An 8,495-nucleotide genomic window follows, 5' to 3' on the forward strand; every position below is an offset into this window, starting at 1 on the left:
AGATTAGAATACTTCCATCTAATGCAGACTAACACTGTTAGTTACTGACCAAAACCAAGACGAAGTATGGCAATATTGTTATGGTTGCCTAGCAACAGCATTCCTTTCTTAAAGCTACTGACCCAGCTCCTATAATTTTGGAGGAATTTTTTAAAACCATGTATTTTTTGTTTAGATTTCAGGTTTTTCTGCAAATCTCAGGCATTTACTAGATTTGCAAAAAGATCTATCTCGTCTGTCCATGGCTCCAGTTATTGGACCTAAATATCCACAGATGGGGTGACATTGAGAATTAGATGTATTGATACAAATTGCCAACCGTCTGACAACAATCCCAAGTAGCTTCTCCAACAGGGCCATTTTTCTTTCACAACGCACAATGTCACTTCCAGTTCATAGAATTGGAGTGATACCATAGGAATATCTGAAATCTATATGATAAAAACCATTAAACCAAATCCATAGAGATTTGGAAAATTTCTAGAGTATTCACGATACTCTCTTCTATTTTTTTTTTAAAAAAAGGATAATTGAGGTGGTGACCCCCATTATAATTCTGGTACTAAAATTTTCCCTCTCTGACAAAAAGGATAATTTGTCCCTGTAAAGTCTATGGCCGATTACCCACTGGCGCTCTGGTGTGCGGTGGGACCAGAAATGCATTGCAGCAAGAAATCTTGTCCTGACACGCTTCCTCTTTTCAGCGCTCCGATTGAGGAGGCGCATCAGAGCAAGACTTCTTGTTGCGATGCACTTCTTCTTGCCCCACGCGTGCTTCTCGATTTCTGTGGGGAAAGCGAGAACATTTCTTTTGAGTCCAGCAGTACCTGCTACTGGACTCAAATCTAATTCTTACTACCAATAATTTAAAAAATATATATTTGTCATTATAACAAAACTTTCTGTTACTTAATAACAATAACTACCTATCTGACTGGCTTTTAATTCGTCTGGTGGCCTGGGGCCAAGGCTACCAATTGCAGCTTGAGAAATTCCTGGATTCATAAGTTGAGACTGGTAAGGTTTGGAGAGGGGAGCTCCCCTGAAGGAAGGCCAACCATTGATCACCTCCATTGCCCAATCACTGCTCAGAATGGCAGAAGGGGAAAAAAAAGATTGCCAGCCTCTGCAACCTAGAAGTGAGAATGGGTAGGCTGATGGGAATTGTAGTCCATGAACATCTGGAGCACCATAGGTTCGCCAGCACTGTCCTAGTCCATGTTGAAATTCTAAGATAGAACAAAGCTCAGTAAAATGCTGAGGTTCTGAGGAGTAGGTCTTGAAAGAAAAAGTAGGCAACCTCCAGGGGTGGGCAACTATGGCCCTCCAGATGTTCGTGGACTACAATTCCCATCAGCCCCAGCCAGCATGGCCAATTGGCTATTCTGCCAGGGGCTGATGGGAATTGTAGTCCACGAATATCTGGAGGGCCATAGTTGCCCACCCCTGCTACTTACATATACAGGCTTTTCTCCCAGGAATCCACTCAGCAACGTTTGAAACCTTTTCTAGAAAGCTTCTAGAAAGAGACCATTCCTTCAGTGGAAGTGCCAGTTCCACTGGGAGAAGAGTCTTCTAGCTGGAGGAAAGCTTCAAAGCTTACTGAGCAGACTGCAATAATCCAAGCCACTGTTTTAAGTAGAGTTCCATATGAGTAAACAGGCTGTCTCAGAGCAGTTGAATAGTCTACACAGTCATATATAACATCATGAAGATTAAAAGGAAATGCTAATAATTTTCCAATTTTCCCTCATTTGTTTTTTTAATTAAAATCCCATGTGTCCATTGGTACAAAAGTTTATTTGGCAGCACACAAGGTTTTTTTTTTACACCGCACTAACTGTTATCTAGCTGCATATTAGAATAAACCGCACATTTCCTGTGCTTCCTATACTACCTTCCCCTCCTACAGTGTTGCAAAAGGAATATGCTATTGTGAAAAAAAGGGATCAGTCAACATCTGTTCCCCGGCTTGTAACCCTACATGTCAGTGGGATTCCTGCCAGTCACTCTACCCACCCCCATGGTCATCATGCCTGCATTTAGTTATGTAAGAAACTCCCACAACAGAGAACTCTGAAACTCAGCATCATGGCTATTTGCATACAAGTAACCAGCTCTTCCTTCTTTCCGCCTCTGCATGGGAATCTGCCCTGGAGGCTGGGGAGGAACGCTTGGCTTGTGTGAGGCTTTGGAAGCACTGAAGCGGGAGGTGACATCCTCACCCTATTAATCTTGCCGATGCTGGCAAGCAGAAGCCATCAGTTCCCAGAAACTCTGGATCGTTGCCAAGGAATGAATCCCTGCAGAAGACAACCAGGCACCCTCTCTGCAACTCTGAAGATACTGCTCATCCCAGAGGTTTGGGGAAGGACTTCTCACAATGCTGCATGAACAAGCAGGAAGTTCTTTAAAAGTGGGTGCTAGAAAACTTGAGAAGCATGTTGCCCTAGCTTGGTTTCCCAAGGGTGGCCCTTTGACAGTGTTCTGAGTCAGTGCATTGCAGTGTTTATGATGGAGAAGATATCAAAGGTGTAGTCTGCCCTTTAGGGTCAGAGGAAGATAAAAAAAACATTGGCCTTCCCTCAAACCAAGCCACTCCCATGCTTGATCAAACATACAGAGCTATCACAGCAATACACCATGAATAAGGATAGACTGGATGCCTTTTTTATCAGGAATATTATAGCTATAGTTCCAGCATTGTCAGGGTATTGAACTAGATTTGTGAGAGGCACGATGACCGCATGGTGACTTGCCTGCCTGGTGCGAAGGTTGCGGATGTCACGCTTCGTCTAGATAGGCTTTTAGACAGTGCTGGGGTGGAGTCAGCAGTTGTGGTCCACATTGGCACCAACGACATTGGGAAATGTAGCTGGGAGGTCCTGGAAGCTAAATTTAGGCTGCTAGGAAACAGGTTGAAGTCCAGGACCCTCAAGGTGGCATTCTCAGAAATGCTACCCGTTCCACGCGCAGGGCGAGCTAGGCAAGCGGAGATACAGGGTCCCAATGCGTGGATGAGAAGGTGGTGTAAGGCAGAGGGTTTTCAGGATTTGTCAGGAACTGGGGAACCTTTTGGGACAAGGCAGGCCTGTACAAACCGTGGACGGTTGGCTTCATCTTTAAATCCGCCAAAGAGGAACCTAGGCTGCTGGCGCTCAACATTAAAAAAGGTGGCAGAACAGCTTTTAAACTGATCACTGGGGAAAGCCTTGACAGGAAAGCTGAGGTGACTTCGGTTCCGGAATTACAGTATCTATGGGGATGCAGGACAGAGAGGGAGGTTTTTTTCCTAAAATCAACCACATACAAGCTGCAGGAACATAGCAATGTGCATGTGACAAGGGATAGTGTCTACAAAAAGACTTGAGGGTAAAAGCACATAAATCCCCAGGTTAAGGATACGAGAGATAGGGTATACAGGTGTCTCTATGCTAATAGTAGAAGCAGTATCTGACCTAAAATGGGGAGCTAGAGTACAGAGTTTTGAAGGAGGACTTTGATATAGTGGGCGCATTGCAGCAGGAGACATGGTGGAATGAGGAGAACCAGTGGGATGCTGTTATCCCAGGCTACAGGCTCTATAGGAAAAGTTGGATAGAGGACAGGCGCATTGGGGGTGGAGCGTTGCCCTTTACATCAAAGAGAAAGCATAGTATCACATAAAATAGACAATGCAAGTGGGGAGCTGGTTCCCCTACAGAATCACTGTGGATATCAATACCAGGTGTGAAGGGACAGCTTTAATATTAGGAAATATATTATCGTCACACCTGACCAAGAAGTGCACAAAGAGGATTCTGAGATGGAAAAAGAAATTAGAGAGGCCAACAAAAACAAAAAAAATGTAGTGGTAATGGGTGATTTTAACTATCCCCATATAAACTGGAAAAAATGCATGTCTTCAGGTCATGGCTAAGGAGGAGAGCATTCCTGGATATGCTAAATGACTGTGGCTTGTGGAGCAGATGGTTGTGGAACCAACTCAGGGAGAGGGCAAGTGGATCCTAGATCTAATTCTATGTGGGACCCAGGACTCTGGTGCAGGAAGTCCAGCAAGTTGTTGAGCCGATAGGGGAACAGCGTCACCGTTTACAATGCTGTCAGATTCAGTATCTCAGCATCGCGAACAAGTGGCAACTACTAATGTAGCTACATTCGCCATCCTCTCATGAAAGGGAAATTTCTCAAAGATGAGGGGGATAGTGCGCAGGAAGCTGAAAGGGAAAATCAAGAGAGTCAAAACTGTCCAGGATGCTTGGAGGTTATTTAAAAACACAGTAATAAAAGCTCAGCTGGGAATGTGTTCCCACCAGGTTAGAAAAGGCAGCACACCAGTCCAAAAGAAAAAAGCCACCATGGTTAACAAGAGAGGTTGAGGGAAATCTATCAGAAAAAGAAAATGTCTTTTAGGAAAATGGAAGTCCAGTTCTGACTGATGAAAGAATATGAGAGGGAACACAAATGCGTGGCAAAAAAAGAGAAAGCCAAGTTAGCTGTGGGTAAGGAGGCAAAAGGATTATGGAGGAACGCATGGCTGCGTAACATCAAGACTTCACAGCAACAAACAGTTCTTCTCAAGTCCATCGAAAAAAGCAGGGAAGCCAGCAAGGGAAGCCGGTAGGCCCATTAGATGACAAAGGAACAAAGGGTGTGCTAAAAGATGGCAGGGAGATTGCAGAGAAGCTGAATAGAATTCCCTCTTTTGCATCTGTCTCTTCGACTCCTAAGAGGGGAGGTGAGGAGACATTCCCTGCACCTGAACCAAGCTTCTTAGGAGAGGCTAATTCGAGGGAACTAAGGCGAAGATAGTGGTAGACAAGGAAGAAGTTCTGGCAGCCATTGATAAACTACAAATGTGTTACCAAATCCCCTGGCCCAGATTGCATTCACTCCAAGAGTTCTTAAAGAGCTCCAAGCCAATGAAATTGCTGGATCTTCTCACTTTAATATGCAACTTCTATCCCAGAGAATCAGGCTCCATCCCTGAAAGACTGGGAAGATGGCCAATGTCATTAAATTCGCAATCTTTAAGAAAGGATCTAGGGGGGACCCAGGAAATTACAGAGCCAGTCAGTTTGACATCTGTTCCTGGTAAATTAGTAGGAATCTATCAATAATAAAGATAAAATTATAAAAACATGTAGAAAAGCAAGACCTGCTGAGAAAGAGTCAGCATGGCTTTCTTTGCAGAGGCAAATCCTGTCTTACAAACTTCTACTAAGAGTTCTTTGAGGGTGTAAACAGTGGGCATGTGGACAGAAGTTGGAACGGTGATTACATTGTCTACTTGGATTTCCCCCTAGAAAGAGCTTTGACTGAAAGTTCCTCACCACAGAGAGCTGTTAAAAAGAAAAAAAAAAACTCAGTGCAAATGGAAGCGAATAACAGAAGGGGAAGTCCTCATATGGATTAAAACTGGTTGGAGAAAACAGGAAACAAAGAGTGGGTGTAAATGGGAAAAGTTCTCACAATGGTAGAGATGTTGGGAGTGGTTGTCCCTTCAAGGATCCGTTTTGGGACCAGTGCTCTTTTTTAACCTATTCATAAATGTGACCTGGAAGTAGGGGTGGAGTAGCGTGGTGGCCAAGTTTGCAGATGATACTCAAATTCATGGTAGGGTGGGTGAGAAGTCCACAAAGCGACGCAAGAGCTCCCAAGCTGACCTTGATAAATTCAGGGTGAGTGGGCTCCAGAAATGGCAAAATGCAGTTCAATGTAGCAAAATGTAAAGTGATGCACATAGGCAAAAAAATCCAAAACTTCACATACACGCTTTACAGAGGGTCAGTGCTGATCAGGGTCACAAACCAGGAAAGGGGATTTAAGAGCGTCTTAAGGCTGATAGTTCCATGGGAATGTCGTAACCTTCAATGCATGGCAGCTGTAAAAGGCAAACTCTATGCTGGGGAACATTAGAAAAGGAATTGATAATAAAACTGCAAAGCATTGCTTCATGCCCCTTTTATATAAAGCAATGGTAGGCGCAATCGCAAGACTTGGAAGTACTGTGTCCAGTTCTGGTCGCCGCATCTCAAAAAAAAGGACATATTGAGGAGATAGAAAAAAGTGCAGAGAAGGGCAACAAAGGATGATTGAGGGACTGGAGCACCTTCCTATGAGGAGAGGCTGCAGCGTTTGGGACCTCTTTTTTTTAGTTTGGAGAAGGGAGAGGGCGGCTGAGGGGGGATATGGATTGAAGTCTACAAAATTATGCATGGGGTAGAAAATGTTGACAGAGAGAAATTTTTCTCTCTTTCTCACAACCTACTCAGGAACCAGGGGCATAGCGCATTGAAAATGCTGGGGAAAGTAATTAGAACTAATAAAAGGAAAACACCTTCTTCACTTTAACGGTGACTGGCATTCTGGAATATGCTGCCACAGGAGGTGGTGATGGCCACTCACCTGGATAGCTTTAAAAGGGGCTTGGACAGATTTATGGAGGAGAAGTCTATTTATGGCTACCAATCTTGATCCTCCTTGATCTGAGATTGCAAATGCCTTAACAGACCAGGTGATCGGGAGCAACAGCCGCAGAAGGCCATTGCGTTCACATCCTACATGTGAGCTCCCAAAGGCACCTGGTGGGCCACTGCGAGTAGCAGAGAGCTGGACTAGATGGACTTTGGTCTGATCCAGCTGGCTTGTTCTTATGTTCTTATGTTCTTAGATGACTCTGGCGGTCCCTTCCATCTCTGAGATTAAATTAATATTTTAATAAAAGCAAAATCCACAATAGAAAAAGGCCAAAGAATAAAAAGAGATTGACAACATCTACACTGAGCCACAAGGAGGAATATGGAATATGCAAACAATCAATGAACGAACATAGTCATTACACCAATATGCAGATGACAGTTATCTCCATCTTGTACTTTTGGCTGACACAAGGGAGACTTGGGTGCTGTGTGGTTTCCGGGCTGTATGGCCGTGTACTAGCAGCATTCTCTCCTGACGTTTCGCCTGCATCTGTGGCTGGCATCCACAGATGCAGGCGAAACGTCAGGAGAGAATGCTGCTAGAACACGGCCATACAGCCCGGAAACCACACAGCACCCAAGTGTGACTTACGGCCGTGGAAAGCTCTCTCTCGGAGCCAATACAAGGGGAGACTGGGTTTGCTAGTTAGCTCTCAGAACATAGGAATTGCCCTCTGAAGCTAAAACCCCTCCCCATCTAAATCTGCTCACTTTTTAAGATTTCCAGAAGCTTCACTCTGTGTGCAGCTGCCTAAGGAGATGAGGTGAGGTTACCTAAAACTCTCTTTTATGGTGTCTTATCTTGTGAATGGCATTCCCTTCCCACAACAATTGTCCCCATTAATGGAATTCCTTTGTCATACAGATTCACCTGATTGTAATAATTCCTTCTCCACATCAATTCACCTGATGAAAAGTATCCCAGCCCCATACATACTCAGTTAACAGAAAGAAAGAAATCCCCACACCAATCTGCCTTATCCATGGAAGCCCTTCACACAAGTTTGCCTCACTGAAGGAATTTCTTTCCCACACCAATATGCCTCATGCATGGAATTTTCTCTCCAAACAAATTCACCTAGCCGAAGGAACTCCACCCCCATACAAACGTCTTTTGCTATGAAAACCCTTTGTGGTAGCCATAAGTCAGCTGTGATTTGCCACCATAAAACAAACCAACCTCTCCCTGCACCAGTTTTCATTTTCAATAGAATTCCCTCTCCGCACCAGTCTGTTTTCAGCATCAGGTGAAATTATTCTTTTTTGCCATGGGACCAAACATTGCTTTTGCCTTCTGCTGATATGAACTAAATCCTGTCTTGCTGATGGTGTTACTTTTGCTTGATTTCACTGGGCATTATGTACAGATGTACTGCTCACCACCCACCTGTATTGCTCTTCTGTGTGCTCCCCCACCTTTATATGATACTGTTCTGAGTCTTTGAGTGTTATTATTGCTGGTATCCCCCCTTGTTTTGCGGCACTTTTGTGCTACCTGAACTTTTTAAATACAGTTTTTAGAAAACAGATGCAAAAATAGGCATCCAGTTTAGAAGCAATATTTCCTCTGAATTTGAATAGCATGGTTGGGGAAAGATTCCTACTTCATCTCGAATGGTGAAGAACCACGGACCAAAGTGGAACTTTCAAATCAAAGCAGTCTGATCATTAAATATGGTTACATTCTTAGTTTTGTTGTAAATGTGTTTACTTGTTTAAAATATTTATCTTATTAATGCAGGTATTCACTAGTGTTGTTAGAATATTTTTAAGTAACTTCTGCCCCCAGTGGGGAAAAAAAACCGTGGAAGGGTAGAAATGTTATCAATAAAATAAATATACTGTGCATTGTTCTAGGAACATTTTTGACTGTTCATTGGAGTAAAAGAGCAATTGTTGGGGAATGGAAAACGGGCTGCATGTCCGAATCACACACACTCTTCAGTAAAAGCTTTGTCTGTCTCACAAAAGTCCCACCTCACTGAAGTGTACCCTCTGCCTTATCTGCACACT

The sequence above is a fragment of the Sphaerodactylus townsendi genome, linkage group LG06 (genome assembly GCF_021028975.2).
Source record: "Sphaerodactylus townsendi isolate TG3544 linkage group LG06, MPM_Stown_v2.3, whole genome shotgun sequence".
In the NCBI taxonomy this organism is placed as follows: domain Eukaryota; kingdom Metazoa; phylum Chordata; class Lepidosauria; order Squamata; family Sphaerodactylidae; genus Sphaerodactylus; species Sphaerodactylus townsendi.